Raw genomic sequence first — 18,026 nt, 5'->3', positions numbered from 1 at the left:
ATACAGATAAAACATACCGTTCATAGAGTACGCAGGGGAGAAGGAAAGGAGAGGGTGCAGAGTGTAGGACGGAATTCTCCGAAAAGATTTCTGTGTCGAATTTGTGGGAAAACTGGAGTATTCACGCTGTTTTTCTCAGCGACGGTTCACACTGGAATCTCCCGCACTCGGCACGGTGGCACAGTGGTTAGCACTGCTGTCTCACAGCGCCAGGGACCCGGGTTCAATTCCAGCCTCAGGTCACTGACTGTGTGGAGCTTTCTCTCTCAGTCCGAAAGACGTGCTGGTTAGGTCAAGTGGCCGTGCTAAATTGCCCCGTAGTGTCAGAGGGAACTAGTGAGGATAAATAGGTGGGGTTATGGGAATAGGGCCTGGGTGGGATTGTTGTCAGTGCAGGCTCAATGGGCCAAATGGCGTCCATCTGCACTGTAGGGATTCTATGGATTCCTCTATGCAATGCAGAGGCCACCAGTGTAATTGTCATTAGATTTGAAGGAATGGGCCTATTCCCACCCAACTATGAGGTTCTCTTACCCTGTGAGAAAACTAGCATGGCATGATGGGAGAATCACCCCATAGCGGAATGGCAGTAAGTCATAATGTTCGTCTTGAGAGCCAGTACAGATACGATGGGCCGAATGGCTTCCTGCTGCACCGCAATTCTATCATGTTGACATGCTGCTGTTAGACCACCCTTCTCTGATTTGATTTATTATTGCCACATGCACTGGCACACGGTGAAATGTATTGTTTCTTGCGCGCTATACAGTCAAAGCATACCGTTCAAAGAGAAGGAAAGGAGGGGATGCAGAATGTAGTGTTACAGTCACAGCTAGGGTGTAGAGAAAGATCAACTTAATATGAAGTAGGTCTATTCAAAAGTCTAATGGCAGCAAGGAAGAAGCTATTGGTTGGTATGTGTTAGTAGAAAAGTATTGTTTCTTGCCCGTTATTCAGACAAAGCATACCGTTCATAGAGAAGGAAAGGAGAGAGTGCAGAATGTAGTGTTACAGTCATAGCTAGCATGTGGAGAAAGATCAACTTGATATATAGTAGGTCCATTCAAAAGTCTGATGGCAGCAAGGAAGAAGCAGTTCTTGAGTTGCTTGGTATGTGTTCGTATACAGTGAAAAGTATTGTTTCTTGTGCGCTATATAGACAAAGCATACCATTCATGGAGAAGGAAAGGAGAGAATGCAGAATATAGTGCTGATTTGATTTATTATTGTCACATTGTTATACAGTGAAAAGTATTGATTCTTGCGCACTATACAGACAAAGCATACCGTTCATGGAGAAGGAAGGGTGCAGAATGTAGTGTTACAGTCATAGCAAGGGTGTAGAGAAAGATCTGCTTAATATAAAGTAGGTCTGTTGAAAAGTCTGACAGCAGCAGGAAAGAAGCTGTTCTTGAGTCGGCTGGTACGTGACCTCAGACTTTTGTATCCAGGCATTCACAACCATGAACTACCGTGACAGAGTGCCGCAAAGACAACACAGGGAGGGAGACGACCAGGGAGAGGTTAATAACGGTAACTACATTAGTCAGAGGGATTGACAACAGCTTGCATTAATAAAGCTCCTTTACCAAAATAAAATGTCCCAAGGCATTTCGCAGCAGCATTAACAAACCCTGAGCAACATAAATATTGGGGACAGAAACTGGAGAAACTCAGCAGGTCTGACAGCATCCGTGGAGAGAGGATAGAGCCAATGTTTCGAGACATGTTCACAGCAGAAGAGCCATACGAACTCGAAATATTATCTGAAAGTTTCCCTTTGTTTTGGTGGTTTGATTTGATTTATTATGGTCACATGTATACAGTGAAAAGTATTGCTTCTTGCATGCTATACAGACAAAGCATACCGTTCATAAAGTACATGGGGAAAAGGAAAGGAGAGGGTGCAGAATGTAGTGTTACAGTCATAGCTAGGGTGTAGAGAAAGATCAACTTAATGCGAGGTAGGTCCAATCAAAAGCCTGATGGCAGCAGGGAAGAAGCTGCTCTTGAGTCGGTCGGTATGTGACCTCAGACTTTTGTATCTTTTTCCTGACGGAAGAAGGTGGAAGAGAGAATGTCCGTGTGCGTGGGGTCCTTCATTCTGCTGGCTGCTTTGCCGAGGCAGCGGGAAGTGTAGACAGAGTCGATGGATGGGAGGCTGGTTTGCGTAATGGGTTGGGCTACATTCATGACCCATCGTAGTTTCTTGTGGTCTTGGGCAGAGCAGGAGCCCATATCAAGCTGTGATACAGCCAGAAAGAATGCGTTCTATCGGGCATTTGTAAAAAGTGCTCAAGTCTCTGTACACGCCCGTGTGCGCACCCCCCCAACCCTTAAAGGTTAATTTAGCATGGCCAATCCACCAAACCTATACATCATTGGACACCAAGGAACAAGTTAGCTTGGCCAATCCATCTAATCCACACATCTTAGTCACTAAGGAGCAGTTCAGCATGGCTAAACCTCCTAATCGACAAATCTTTGGATACTAAGGGGTAAATTAGCATGTCCAATCCACCTAACCCACACATCTTTGGACACTAAGGGGCAATTTAACAAGGCCAATCCATCTAACCCACACATCTTTGGATATGAAGGGGCAATTTAGCATGGCCAATCCACCTAACCTGAACATCTTTGGACACTAAGGGTCAATTTAGCATGGCCAATCCACCTAACCTGCACATCTTTGGACACTAAGGGGCAATTTAGCATGGCCAACCCACCTATCCGGCACATCGTTGGACACTAAGGGACAATTTAGTGCAGCCAATCCACCTAACCCACACATCTTTGGACACTGAGGGGCAGTTTAGCATAGCCAATCCACCTAATCTACAAATCTTCGGACACTAAGGGGCAATTTAGCAGCAGCCAAAGGGGAATCGGAAGCACGGAATGGATTCTGGGTGTTTGGTGAAGGATATGTCAGGGAGAAATCGAGGTGGGATGTGGGGGTAAGGCTACAGTTGGGAATATCGGGGGAGCTGGGGGGGGTGCGGGAGTGACGTCTGCTGGTATAACTCACAACAGCCTGAGGTAAATTTAATGCAGTTCTTTAGAGGGGAGGGGGGGAAAAATGAAGAGAATCAGTTTGGGAAATAATAGCAGTGTTATGAAAGAAATTGCACCTGCGAATCTAATTGAAAATCAGTGTTGTTTTCCCTGCGCTGTGTCAGTGGGAGGTGAGGACAGATCACTATTTTCACAGCTGAACCATATTGTTAATTTAACTGTGATTGCTATTTTCATAGCATTCAAGTGGTGGTAATTTATGCAAATCGGGCCTATTCAATATGCAAATGAGGATGCTCGAAGCTGCATCATTCAATTGCAATGAAAGAGCGAGAGAGAGAGAGAGGAAAAAAATAACACAAAAAACACATTTCTCCTTCCTTTGATTCACTCCCGCAGTTTATTTACTTGGGGCAACGGGTGATTAAGAGATTGACAATTGGAGAAAGATGTGAGCAAGTTGGAAACTGTAGACGAGTGGTTCCGTGGTCTAGTCGGTTCCATCGGAAACCAGCTTCTGATTTTTCAGATGTGCGGCGTTTTCATAGAATCAGAATGGTGCAGGAGGAGGTCATTCAGCCCATCGAGTCTGCACCGACCGCAATCCCACCCAGCCACTATTCTCATAACGCCACATACTTACCCCAACTGGACCCTCTGACACTAAAGGGCAGTAGGCCAATCCACCCTAACCTGCCCACCTTTGGACACTAAGGGGCAATTTAGCATGGCCAATCCACCAAACTATACATCTTTGGACACTAAGGGACAATTTAGCAAGGCCAATCCACCCTAACCTGCCCACCTTTGGACACTAAGGAGCAATTTGGCATGGCCAATCCACCCTAACCTGCCCACCTTTGGGCACTAAGGGGCAATTTAGCATGGCCAATCCACCAAACTATACATCTTTGGACACTAAGGGTCAATTTAGCACGGCCAATCCACCTAACCTGCACATCTTTGGACACTAAGTGGTAATTTGGCATGGTCAATCCACCTAACACGCACATCTTTAGCATGGCCATTCCACTTTACCTGCATATCTTTGGGCACTAAGGGGCAATTTAGCATGGCCAATCCCCCAACCTGCACATCTTTAGACACTAAGGGGCAATTTAGCACCGCCAATGCACCCTAACCCGCACATCTTTGGACTGTGGGAGGAAACTGGAGCTACCGGAGGAAACCCATGCAAACATGGGGAGAACATGCAGACACCACACAGACAGTGACCCAATCTGGGAATCGAACCTGGGTCCCTGGCATTGTGAGGCAGCAGTGCTAACCACTGTGCCACCGTGCCTCTGCGGGTGAAGAATTCTGAACTTCATTTGTCATGATCACTCAGTAGGAAAGACTTTGCGCTTAAAGTGCACCTTTAGATGTTTAGGCAGCTGAGACCCAGTGGGGTTTGCACTCTTACCTCCAAGTTCAAAGGTTGTGCATTCCAATCCCACTCCAGGGCTTCGAGCACAGAATCTCGAGTGACCTTCCAGGCGCAGTATTGAGGGAGTACCACACTGCCGGGGATACTGACTTCTAGATACAGTATTGTGCTGTGAAGGTAGTGATGGTAAAATTATTTTTAAAATTTAGAAATGCTAAGAGTTGCATTACCTGTTTAAAAAAAGAGAAGGAGGTACATGCTGTACACAGAGTGAAACATCGTTTCGCGAGTCTAAGACGACAGGTTATTTTTGTATTTTAACCAATCAGTTTGAAATAGGTATTTGATTAGCAGCAGCCTATCAGATTTGAATTTTATGTTTTGACAATCTGTAAACCAATCCTAGTGTGGGTTTTTTTGCTATGTCATCGGGGGGATATAAAGGCCAAGGCTCCCAGCTCCAAATACCCAGACCACCTGCCAGAGACTGTCAAAGATCACAGCTAGAGAGAGAGAGACAGACAGACAGACAGTAACTGTTCTCTAACAGTGTAACAGTCACATTCATGTCTTAAAAGAAAGACTCATTTCAATAGTAAAGGTGGCAACAGAAGACAGAAGAAAATTAGTACAGAAGACAGAAGGTCCCAGAAGAACCTGATTGCATTTTGAATGTAACCAAACATTCAATTTTTTTTGTTAATAACTCAGAATTATAATTATCTAAACATCATTCCATTAGTATAATATTTTGTTTGCTTTGTTAATAGTTTAGTTAACATGTTCCCTGTCAGTTAGATAAATAAAATTACTTGTTTTTCTGGAGAGAATTTCAGGTAGTTATAGAGCCATAGAGGTTTACAGCATAGAAACAGGCCCTCAGCCTAACTTTTTTTTAAAATCCCTGAGCTCATCCCAATTGCCCGCATTTGGCCCATATCACTCTATACCCCTCGTACCCATGTAATTATTTAAATACTTTTTATAAGATAAAATTGTACCTGCCTCTACTACTGCCTCTGGCAGCTCGTTCCAGACACTCACCACCCTCTGTGTGAAAAAATTACCCCGCTGGACACTTTTGTATTTCTCCCCTCTTACCTTAAACCTATGCCCCCTAGTTTTAGACTCTCTTACTTTGGGAAAAGATATTGACTGTCTACCTTGTCTATACCCCTCATTATTTTATAGACCTCTATAAGGTCACCCCTCAGTCTCCTAGGCTCCAGAGAGAAAAGTCCCAGTCTATTTAGCCTCTCCTTATAACTCAATCCATCAAGTCCCGGTAGCATCCTAGTAAATCATTTCTGCACTCTTTCTAGTTTAATAATATCCTTTCTATAATAGCATGGCCAGAATTGCACACAGTGTTCCAAGTGTGGCCTTACCAATGTCTTGTACAACTTCAACAAGACATCCCAACTCCTGTATTCAGTGTTCTCACCGATGAAACCAAGGATGCTGAATGCCTTCTTCACTACTCTGTCCACCTGTGACTCCACTTTCAAGGAGCTATGAACATGTACTTCTAGATCTCTTTGTTCTGTAACTCCCCCCAACGCCCTACCATTAACTGAGTAAGTCCTGCCCTGGTTCAATCTACCAAAATGCATCATCTCGCATTTAGCTAAATTAAACTCCATCGGCCATTCCTCACCTGTGTCAATCGATGATTCAAATATCTCGGCTAGGGGACCTGTATTTTCCTCCCTAGCCTCCCACAATGTCCTGGGATACCCTGGCCCAATTGATCAAGATCCCGTTGCAATTGGAGATAAATTGCTTCACTGTCCACTATGCCACCAATCTTGGTGTCATCTGCAAACTTACTAATCATGCTTCCTATATTCTCATCCAAATAATATAAATAACAAATAACAGTGGACCCAGCACTGATCCCTGAGGCACACTGCTGATCACAGCCCTCCAGTATGAAAAACAACTCTCTAAAACCACTTCAGTCAAGAAGCCAATTTTGTATGTGTTTAGATACCTCACCCTGGATCCCGTGAGATTTAACTTTAACGTACCATGCGGTACCTGGTCAAAGGCCTTGCTAAAGTCCATGTAGACAACATCAACTGCACTGCCCTCATCTACCTTCTTGGTTAGCCCTTCAAAAAACTCAATTAAATTTATGAGACATGATTTTCCACTCACAAAGCCATGCTGACTGTCCCTAATCAGTTCTTGCATCTCTAAATGCCTGTAGATCCTGTCTCTCAAAATACCTTCTAACAATTTACCCATCCACAGATGTGAGGCTCAGTGTCCTGTAGTTTCCAGGCTTTTCCCTGCAGCCCTTTCTAAACTAAGGCACAATATTTGCCACTCTCCAATCTTCAGGCACCTCACCCATGACTATCGATGATTCAAATATCTCAGCTAGAGGACCCGCAATTTCCTCCCTAGCCTCCCACAATGTCCTGGGATACACTTCATCAGGTCCTGGGGATTTATCTACCTTGATGCACTTTGAGACTTCCAGCACCTCCTTCTCTGTAGTATGTATACTCCTCAAGACATTGCGATAGTTAAGTTGTTAAAGTGTAGATAATCCTCCTTCTCACATACACTTTAACAGATTAATAGCTCGGTCAAAGAAGACAGAGGGTAGCAGTGGAAGGGTGCATTTCTGAATGGAGGGCTGTGACAAGTGGTGTTCCTCAGGGATCAGTGCTGGGACCTTTGCGGTTTGTATTATATATATAAATGATATGGAGGAAAATGTAACTGGATTGATTAATAAGTTTGCGGACGACACAAAGGTTGGTGGATTTGCAAATAGGGATGAGGGCCATTAGAGTATACAGCAGGATATAGATCGGTTGGAGACTTGGGCGGAGAGATGGCAGATGGAGTTTAATCCAGACAAACCTGAGGTAATGCATTTTGGAAGGTCTAATACAGATAGGAAATATACAATGAATGGCAGCATCCTTAAGAGTATTGATAGGCAGAGGGATCTGGGTGTACAGGTACACAGATCACTGAAAGTGGCGATGCAGGTGGAGAAGGTAGTCAAGAAGGCATATGGCATGCTTGCCTTCATCGGTCGGGATATTCAGTTTAAAAATTGGCAAGTCATGTTACAGCTTAATAAAACCTTAGTTAGGCCGCACTTGGAATGAAGTGTTCAATTCTGGTCGCCACACTACCAGAAAGATGTGGAGGCTTTGGAGAGGGTACAGAAAGGATTTACCAGGATGTTGCCTGGTATGGAGGACATTAGCTATGAGGAGAGGTTGGAGAAACTTGGTTTGTTCTCACTGAAATGACGGAGATTGAGGGGTGACCTGATAGAAGTCTACAAGATTATGAAAGGCGTGTACAGAGTGGATAGTCAGAAGCTTTTTCCCAGAGTGGAAGAGTCAATTACTAGGGGGCACAGGTTTAAGGTGCAAGGGGCAAGGTTTAAAGGAGATGTACGAGGCAAGTTTTTTTATACAGAAGGTGGTGGGTGCCTGGAACTCGCTGCTGCGGGAGGTAATGGAAGTGGATACGACAGTTACATTTAAGGGGCGTCTTGACACATACATGAATAGGATTGGAATAGAGGGATATGGTCCCCAGAAGTTTCAGGGGTTTTAGTTAAGTCAGACAGCACGGTCAGTGCAGGCTTGGAGGACCGAAGGGCCTGTTCCTGTGCTGTAATTTTCTTTGTTCTACATTCTTTATAATGAAGGGAGGTGCTTCTCCCTTTCCCTTTCTGGGGCAGCACTGATTCTCGGCTTGGGTCACTGTCTGTGCGGAGTCTGCACATTCTCCCCGTGTCTGCGTGGGTTTCCTCCGGGTGTTCCGATTTCCTCCCACAGTCCGAAAGACGTGCTGGTTGGGGTTAGGGACCGACACAACACGGACTGTAGGAATTTCACGGTAACTTCATTGCAGTGTTAATGTAAGCCTTGCTTGTGACAATAATAAATCAACTTTACTTTCTCTTTGAGCGGTTAAGTGTTAGCACTTGGAGAGGAGACCGACCTTCCCTTCATAAGACTTGAACCAGGTCTTCAGCTGCTCAGTGAGGGAACATGTGGAAGAATAAAACCACGGCAGTGTCGTGAGCAGGGGCCTCCTGCCCCGTGACTTGGCCAACATTCATCCCCCAATCACCATCACTGGGTTAATTGGGAGGTGCTGTGCTCAAATAGATTCCCATACTTCCTGAGAGTGGCTACGCTTAACAAGGTATTTCGAAAAGCGCTTAGGGAGGCCCTGTGGCCCGAGTGTTGCCATGGAGACGCATGTCATTCCTCATGACTTGGGTGTCAACATAGAGGAATTTCTTCAGCCAGAGAGTGGTGAATCTATGGAACTCTTTGCCGCAGAAGGCTGTGGAGGCCAGGTCGTTGAGTGTCTTTAAGACAGAGATAGATAGAGATTGATTAAGAAGGGGGATTAGGGGTTATGGGGAAAAGGCAGGAGAATGGGGATGAGAAAAATATCACCATGATTGAACGGCAGAGCAGACTCGATGGGCCGAGTGGCCTAATTCTGCTCCTATGTCTTATGGATGGGTGGGTTAGCAAGTTTGCAGATGACACAAAGATAGGTGGAGTTGTGGATCGTGCGGAAGGTTGTCAAAGGATACAGCGGGATATAGATCAGCTGCTGATAAGGCAGAGAAATGGCAGATCATCCGGGCAACTGTGAGATATTGCACTTTGGCAGATCAAAAGTTAAAGTCCAGTTAATGGCAGGACTCTGCACAGCACTGATGTGCAAAGGGATCTTGAGGTTCAAATCCATAGCTCCCCGAAGCAGCCACACAAGTAAACAGAGCAGGAGAAAAGGCATACACAATGTTTGCCTTTATTGGTCGGGGCACTGAGTCAGGATGTCACGTTGCAGCTTTATAAAACTTTGGTTAGGCCGCAGTTATAGAGTATTGCTCTCAATTCTGGTCACCACATTACATTGGAGGCTTTGAAGAGGGTGCAGAAGAGGTTTACCAGGATGCAGCCTGGATTAGAGGGTGTGAGCTAGATGGAGAGGCTGGACAAACTGGGGTTGTTGTCTCTGGAGCGGTGGAGGCTGAGGGGAGACGTCTATAAAATTATGAGAGGCGCGGATAGAGTTGATGGTCAGAATGAGATGAGGAAAAGTTCAAAGGAGATGTGAGGAGTATGTTTTTACACAGTGTGTGTCTGGAACATGATGCCAGGTGGTGGTGGAGGAAGATATGATAGGGGGCTTTTAGTTAAGCACATGAATATACAAGGAATAGAGGGATACAGACCAAGGGCAGGCAGAAGGAATTAGTTTAATCTGGTGTCATGTTCAGCACCACATTGTGGGCCAAAGGGCCTCTTCCCGTGCTGTACTGTTCTATTCCTCCTTTTCATTAACAAATGAACAGATAATCTATTGCTCATTTGTGGGACATGGGCGTCGCTGGCTGGGCCAACATTTATTACCCATCCCTAGTTGCCCTTGGAGGGCAGTTGAGAGTCAACCACATTGCTGTGGCTCTGGAGTCACATGTAGGCCAGACCGGGGTAAGGACGGCAGATTTCCTTCCCTAAAGGGCATTAGTGACCCAGATGGGATTTTCCGACAACGATTTCATGGTCGTCAGTAGATATTCCAGATATTTTTTATTGAATTCAATTTCCACCATCTGCCGTGCCGGGATTCAAACCCGGGTCCCCAGAACATTAGCTGAGTTTCTGGATTGATAATCCAGCGATAATACCATTAGGCCATCGCCTCCCCAATATGGTTGAGGTGTTGTTTGAGGAATAAATATTTGTTGGTGAGGGGAGGTCTCCCGTGCTAATCTTCGAATGGTGCTGGGAGATCATCTGTGTCCAACTGAGAAATAGTGGGTTAGATATCAGCCTCGAGTTTTGTGCCAGTGTCTCTGGGTGGGATTTGTACCCATGACCTTTTGACACTAATACAAAAGAAAGGCTTGCATTCATATACAAGGGATCAAAACAAGGCCAAGCCATTTCAGCAATGATTGACTTAGAAATATGTAGGGGGATTCAGGCAGAATTCATTCACATAGAAGAACATAGAACCCTACAGTGCAGAGAGAGGCCCTTCGGCCCATCGAGTCCGCACCAAACACAATCCCACCCAGGTCCTACCCCCATATCCCTACATATTATACCCACTAATCCCTTTAACCTACGCATCCCTGGACACTAAGGGGCAATTTCTTAGCACGGCCAATCAGCCTAACCTGCACATCTTTGGACTGTGGGAGGAAATGGGTCTGTACTCGGAGTTTAGAAGGATGAGGGGGGGATCTTATAGAGATGTATAAGATAATGAAGGGGATGGATAGGGTAGAGGTAGAGAGGTTCTTCCCGCTTAGAAAGGATAGCAGGACTAGAGGGCACAGCCTCAAGATGGGGGGGGGGTGCAGTTTAGATCAGAGTTGAGGAGGAACTTCTTCACTCAAAGGGTGGTGAATCTCTGGAATTCTCTGCCCGTTGAAGTAGTGGAGGCTACCTCGCTAAATATATTTAAGTCACGGGTAGATAGGTTTCTAATAGACAGGGGAATTAAGGGTTATGGGGAGAAAGTGGGAAAGTGGAACTGATCCACTTCAGATCAGCCATGATCTTATTGAATGGCGGGGCAGGCTCGAAGGGCTAGATGGCCTACTCCTGCTCCTATTTCTTATGTAAACCGGAGTACCCGGAAGAAACCCACACAGACACGAGGAGAATGTGTAAACTCCACACAGACAGTGACCCGAGCCGGGAATTGAACCCAGGACCCTGGAGCTGTGAAGCAGCAGTGCTAACCACTGTGCTACCGTGCCGCCCCACTTTCTATAGTACCTCCTGTACTATCGGGATTCTCTGAGTCTCTGACAATCGATATGCTGCTCTTGGAAAGAAAGGATGAACCCTCATTTTGACATCATTTACTGCAATAGACAAGGGATTCAGATGGTGGTTTGCTGGTACAGAATTTGAGTATTGTCGAAAAAGGCACATGTTGTCGAAACTTTTCATTTGCACTCATCAGGACAATTTCTCAGAACAGTACACCTCAAAGGAGCAACAATTTATTCCCCATGAGAAGAGAGTGCCATTTGGTTGGCAGGTTGGACTCTGATTAGTAGCGGCGTCACCCCTGGAGAATGCACCAGTTCATGGATGGCAGACAGTTAACTGCCAAGCTTTGTTCAAATTCAAGCCAGGCAGATTGAGTCTGATTGGTCAAGGCGTAGCCCCGGGGAACGAACCAGGAAATGGCTATCACCTGTTTAGTTTAATCGACACAGGCACAATGTGTGGTTAAGGATCACAGTGATTTGGTAAGACGCTCTGGGAAGTATTGCACATTCCCAGTGTGGGTGTACAACAGTTGGGGAACATTCTGGGCCATAGCTTCTGGATATTTTGTCCATTGGAAGAACTTACACTTAAGCACTTTTCAAGACCTCAAGACATCCCAGAACAATTTAAAACCCAAGGAACTACTTTTGAAACGTAGTCTCTTGCTGTAATGCAGGAAAAATGGGGGCTATTTTTTGCGCAGCAAGATCCCACAAACAGAAAGATGGTCATGACTAGATGGTCTGTGTTAGCGGTTGGGCTTGCCACTAAATGTATTCGTGGAGGTTCCATCACATTACTTGCCCCTCACCCTCTAGCCAATAGTCAGCCAACACTTACATGACATACAGCCTTCCTACACCAATCGGAAAGCACAAAGACTCATTACCTAATTGGATGATGCTTCACTTTCAGCCAATCAGCCTGCAGCTTTGCAGAGGCAGCAGGAAGTGTAGACAGAGCCAATGGATGGGAGGCTGGTTCGTGTGATGGATTGGGCTACGTTCACGACCTTTTGTAGTTCCTTGCAGTCTTGGGCAGAGCAGGAGCCTGTGATACAACCAGAAAGAATGCTTTCTGTGGTTCACCTGTGAAAGTTGGTGAAAATCGTAGCGGACATGCCAAATTTCCTTAGTCTTCTGAGAAAGTAGAGGCGTTGGTGGGCTTTCTTAACTATAGTGTCAGCATTGGGGTCCAGGACAGGTTATTGGTGATCTGGACACCTAAAAACTCTCAATCCTTTCTACTTTGTCCCTGTTGATGTAGACAGGGACGTGTTTTCCTTTACACTTCCTGAAGTCGATGACAATCTCCTTTGTTGTGTTGACATTGAGGGAGAGATTATTGTCACCGCACCAGTTCACCAGATTCGCTATCTCTTTCCTGTACTCTGTCTCGTCATTGTTTGAGATCCGACCCACTACAGTGGTGTCGTCAGCAAAATTGAAAATCAAATTGGAGGGAAGTTTGTCCTGATTAAGGCCAAATTTCGGGAGAATTTAGCATGGCCAATGCACCTTTCGTCTTTTGGACCGTGGGAGGAAACCGGAGCACCCGAAGGAAACCCACGCAGACACGGGGAGAACGTGCAGACTCTGCACAGACAGTGACCCCAGCTGGGAATCAAACCCAGAACCTTAGCGCTTTGAGGCAGCAATGCTAACCACTGCACCACTGTGCTGCCCCGAAAGAATGCACCTTCGACGATATCATCTCCGAATCTTGTGCAGAAGTGTCTGGAGTGGGGCTCGAACTCAGAACCTTGCAACTTGGATGAATCGGATGTGAGGCTCCCAGCACTTACCTGACTGTATGTAGTATTTAAGAGCTGATTGCCACCGGGTCCAGTGGAACTAGTCTCAGCGTTTGATCTGGTACTGGTCAGTTTGAATCAGGGTAAATTTAAGGCCTACCGTGAGGTGGAACAGAAGGATGGGCCTAGCCTGTGGGCCTCTGAATTAATCAGGCCAGAAAGAGATCAGTTAAAACCCTCCTCTGCCCCTGGTGTTAAAAACTAATTCCTGGGATGTGGTTGTCACTGGCTAGGCCCAACATGCATTGCCCATCCCTAATTGCCCCTTGAGAAGACGGTGAGTGAGCCGCCATCTTGAACCCGCTGCAGTCCAAGTGGTGTAGGTACACCCACAGTGCCGTTAGGGAGGAAGTTCAATTATTTTGACCCAGCGACAGTGAAGGAACGGCCGATAAATTTCCAATTCAGGATGGTGAGTGGCAGGGAGGGGAACTAGCAGGTGGTGGAGTTCCCCATGTGTCTGCTGACAGTTGTCCTTCTAGATAGTAAAGGTGGTGGGTTTGGAAGGTGTTCTCGAAGGAGTCTTGGTGCATCTTGTAGATGGCACACACTGTGTACCGGTGGTAGAGGGAGTGGATGTTTGCGGATGGGCTGCCAATCATGGAAACATAGAAAGTAAGACCAGGAGGAGGCCATTCAGCCCATCGAACCTGCTCCACCATTCATGATGATCATTGAACTCACTCAAGCGGGGCTGCTTTGTCCTGGATGGTGTTGAGCTTCTTGAGTGTTGTTGGAGCTGCCCCCATCCAGGCAAGTGGAGAGTATTCCACCACACCTCTGACTTGTGCCTTGTAGATGGTGGACAGGCTTTGGGGGAGTCAGGAGGTGAGTTACTCGCCGCAGGATTCCCAGCCTCTGACCTGCTCTGGTAGCCACAGTATTTATATGGCTGGGTCCAGTTCAGTTTCTGGTCAGTGGTAACCCCAGGAGGTTGATAGTGGGAGAATCAACGATGGTAATGCCTTTGGATATTTGATTTGATTTATTGTTGTCACATGGAATCCCTACAGTGCAGAAGGAGGCCATTCAGTCCATCGAGCCTGCACCGACCACAATCTCATCCCAGCCCTATTATCGTAACCCCACATATTTACCCTGCTAGTCCTCCTGACAAAAGGGTCAATTTAGCCTAATTAACCTAACCCGCACATCTTTGGACTGTGGGAGGAAACCCAGAGCACCCGGAGGGAACCCGCGCAGACATGGGGAGAACGTGCAAACTAAACACAGACAGTGACCCAAGGCTAGAATCGAACCCGGCTCCCGAGCGTTGTGAGGCAGCAGTGCTAACCACTGTGCCGTCCCATTTGTATTGGCGTACATTGAAAAGTATTGTTTCTTGTGCTGTACTGACAAAGCACACTGTTCATAGAGTAAATAGGGGAGAAAGAGAGGAGGGGGTGTCGACTATAGTGCTGGAATCACAGTTAGGGTGTAGAGAACGATCAACATAATATATGATAGGTCCATTCAAAGATCTGATGGCAGCAGGGAAGAAGCTGTTCTTGAGTCGGTTGGTATCTGATCTCAGATTTTTGTATCTTTTTCCCGATGGAAGAAGGTGGAAGAGAGAATGTCTGGGTTGCGTGGGGTCCTTGATTATGCTGGCTGTTCTGCCGAGGCAGTGGGATGTGTAGACGGAGTCAATGGATGGGAGGCTGGTTTGCGTGATGGACTGGGCTACACTCACAACCATTTGTAGTTTCTTACAGTCCTGGTTGGAGCAGGAACCACACCAAGCTGTGACACAACCTGGAAAGGATGCTTTCTAAAGTTTAAAGTTCATTTATTAGTGTCACAAACTGACTGCAATGAAGTTATTGTGAAAATCCCCTAGTCTATGTAAAAGTCCATGAGAGTCGTAGCGGACATGCCAAATTTTCTCAGCCTCCTGAGAAAGTAAAGGCTTGGTGGGCTTCCTTAACTGTAGTGTCAGCGTAGAGGGACCCAGACAGGTTGTTGGCAACCTGGAAGCTTTATATGGTGCGTCTGTAAAAATTGGTGAGAATCATAGAGGCCAAGTGTCTTTAGGGAAAGGTGGAGGTGGTGGGGGCTGGGGGAGGAACAACCCTTGTATAATAACTCCATGGAGGTGAAAGTCCCGTCACCAAAATTACTTTATTTACACCATACATCTGTACACATCCAGCACTCCAGTTGCTCCCTGCTGAATGCAGGCAGAGAGTCTGACACACCTGCTTTAAGTCGGAAGCTTGAGGCTCCCTGATTAAACCATCATTTGGGTCTCATCAGGTATCTCTTTTGACACCAACCAAATAAACAAACTCAAATTAACTTAGAGACATATTAAAAGGGGCAGCTCCCCAAAAAGAAAGGAGGACAGTCCGAACCAAAAACAAAGTCAAAAGGAAACTTAAAACATCAAGTTAAAATGTGATTATCGGTTACATTGCTGTGGCTCTGGAGTCACATGTAGGTCAGACAAGATAAGGATGGCAGATTTCTTTCCTAAAGGACATTAGTGAACTAGAAAGGTTTTTCCAACAATGGTTTCGTGGTAGATTCTTAATTTCAGATTTTTTTTATTGAATTCAAATTCCACCATCTGCTGTGGTGGGATTCGAACCCTGGTCCCCAGAACAAATATCCTCTCAAGTGGACAGAGCCGTGAAGAAGGCTTATAGTGTGTTAGCGTTTATTAACAGGGGGTTTGAGTTTAAGAACCGTGGGGTATTGCTGCAACTATACTGGACCTTGGAGAGACCACATGTGGAATATTGTGTGCAGTTCTACTCACCTCACTATAAGAAGGATGTGGAAGCATTGGAGAGAGTGCAGAGGAGATTTACCAGGATGCTGCCTGGTTTGGAGGGTAGGTCTTATGAGGAAAGGTTGAGGGAGCTGGGGCTTTTTTCTTTAGAGTGGAGGAGGATGAGGGGCGACTTAATAGAAGTTTATAAGATGATGAGGGGGATAGATAGAGTGGACGTGCAGAGACTATTTACCCGTGTGGATGTAGCTGTTACTAGGGGGCATAACTATAAGGTTCATAGTGGGAGATATAGGAGGGATGTCCGAGGTAGATTCTTTACTCAGAGAGTGGTTGGGGTGTGGAATGCACTGCCTGCTGTGATAGTGGAGTCGGACACTTTAGGAACTTTCAAGCGGTTATTGGATAGGCACCTGGAGCAGACCGGAATGATAGGGAGTGGGATAGCTTGATCTTGGTTTCGGACATAGCTCAGCACAACATTGAGGGCTGAAGGGCCTGTACTGTGCTGTAATGTTCCAAGTTCTATTAGCTGAGTTTCTGAAATAATAATCTAGCAGTAATACCAAGAGGCCATTGTCTCATCTGGAAAGTTTTAAATCTGCGATGATGGTTTTGATGCGCTTGATATCGCTTTGAAATGTTTGGGTCCATAGAACATAGAACACTACAGCAAAAACAGGCCCTTCAGCCCACAAGTTGCACTGATCATATCCCTACCTACCAGGCCTATCTATAACCCTCAATCCCATTAAATCCCATGTACTCATCCAGAAGTCTCTTAAAAGACCTCAATGAGTTCAGCTCCACCACCACTGACGGCAGCCGATTCCAGTCACCCACCATCCTCTGAGTGAAAAACTTACCCCTGACATCTCCTCTGTATCTGCTCCCCAGCACCTTAAACCTGTGTCCTCTCGTAGCGACCATTTCAGCCCTGGGAAATAGCCTCTGAGAATCCACCCTATCTATACCTCTCAACATCTTATACACCTCTATCAGGTCACCTCTCATCCTTCGTCTCTCCAGGGAGAAAAGACCGAGCTCCCTCAACCTATCCTCATAAGGCATGCCACCCAATCCAGGCAACATCCTTGTAAATCTCCTGTGCACCCTCTCAATAGCTTCCACATCCTTCTTGTAGTGAGGCGCCCAGAACTGCGCACAGTACTCCAAGTGGGGTCTGACAGGGGTCTTATAAAGTTGCAGCATGTTAAGATCCAGGGCTGTTTATGGAGTACTCCAACCCACCCAGTGAAACAGAGTGAAGATATTTGTTCATAAACCAAACTGGATTATAATAATAGATTGGTCTCTATACGGGAAGCTTTGCAAGACTTCCTTATGAATGTAGGGTGTGGCCATTCAACCCCTTGAGTCTGCTATCCCAACTGAAAAACCTTCTGTTGAAATAAAATGCGACATGAGTTCCATAGCACCTTATCGCACCTCGCTAAGACACTCATACTCCAGCAAGACAGCCACGTTAGCCTAGCTGAAGTCATCACACCCCGACAAAGGGTCATCTAGCCTCGAAACCTTGGCTGTATTCTCTCCCACCTCGGACGCTGTCAGACCTGCTGGAGTTTCCCACCAATATTTTTTCCCCCCAGATACTGGCATCTGTGGCACTTTGCTTTCTGCCCCCTCTCAGACCCCACTGCTCAAACCCAATGCAGTACAAAAATTCAGATTGTTAGCCGTTAGACACTGCGACAGAGTGGGGTGCGGTGGGGAGAGGGGGATGGTGAGAAAGAAAGCAAACATTAGTGATGCGTCTTTCACTGGTTGTTGTCTGAGGAAGTAATTGTTTCACTGCTCTCCTGCACAGTCCACTAACAGAATTACAATATGCCACTGGAAATAATGCGTTGTGAACGTATCAGATCGGACTCAAATACAGGAGACAGCTAATTAATAATGGCAGACAGAATTGCTTTTTTTATCAAGAGGTTCCACTTGGGCACTTGTGTTTGTCTCCGAGACACTTCTGACTTGATAGATCTTGGCTATAAAGAGATTATTTGGGGATACCAAGTTCCTTCTTTACTTTAATGACCCTGATAAGGTCTGCGGTTCTTGGATGAGTCCATCGCGACTTGTGTGTGTTAATAAGCTTTTTGTGCGCGCGGGAAAGAAGTAGCAGGCCCCCCCCCCAGTCGGATGCATTTGCACATACATACCAGTGTCCTTCCAGGGGAGGGGAGCGTCTGTCACTCCGCGCTCTGCTCTGTACGCCGCCCCCTGCCCTGCTAGGGTTGCCAGCTTTCA

The 18,026-nt window shown here is 46.1% G+C and overlaps 1 protein-coding gene across 1 annotated transcript in view; it reads left to right on the top strand.

Annotated features, from left to right (window-relative positions):
* The window catches only part of npas1 (neuronal PAS domain protein 1), a 382,645-nt gene that overhangs the window by 241,377 nt on the left and 123,242 nt on the right, over positions 1-18,026 (top strand). The window lies entirely within an intron of this gene.

Source organism: Carcharhinus amblyrhynchos, unplaced genomic scaffold, assembly GCF_965287045.1.
Source record: "Carcharhinus amblyrhynchos unplaced genomic scaffold, sCarAmb.v2.hapA scaffold_37, whole genome shotgun sequence".
Taxonomy (NCBI): Eukaryota; Metazoa; Chordata; class Chondrichthyes; order Carcharhiniformes; family Carcharhinidae; genus Carcharhinus; species Carcharhinus amblyrhynchos.
The sequence above is the reverse complement of the archived record's forward strand: the minus strand, read 5'-3'. Positions and strand labels throughout refer to the sequence as shown.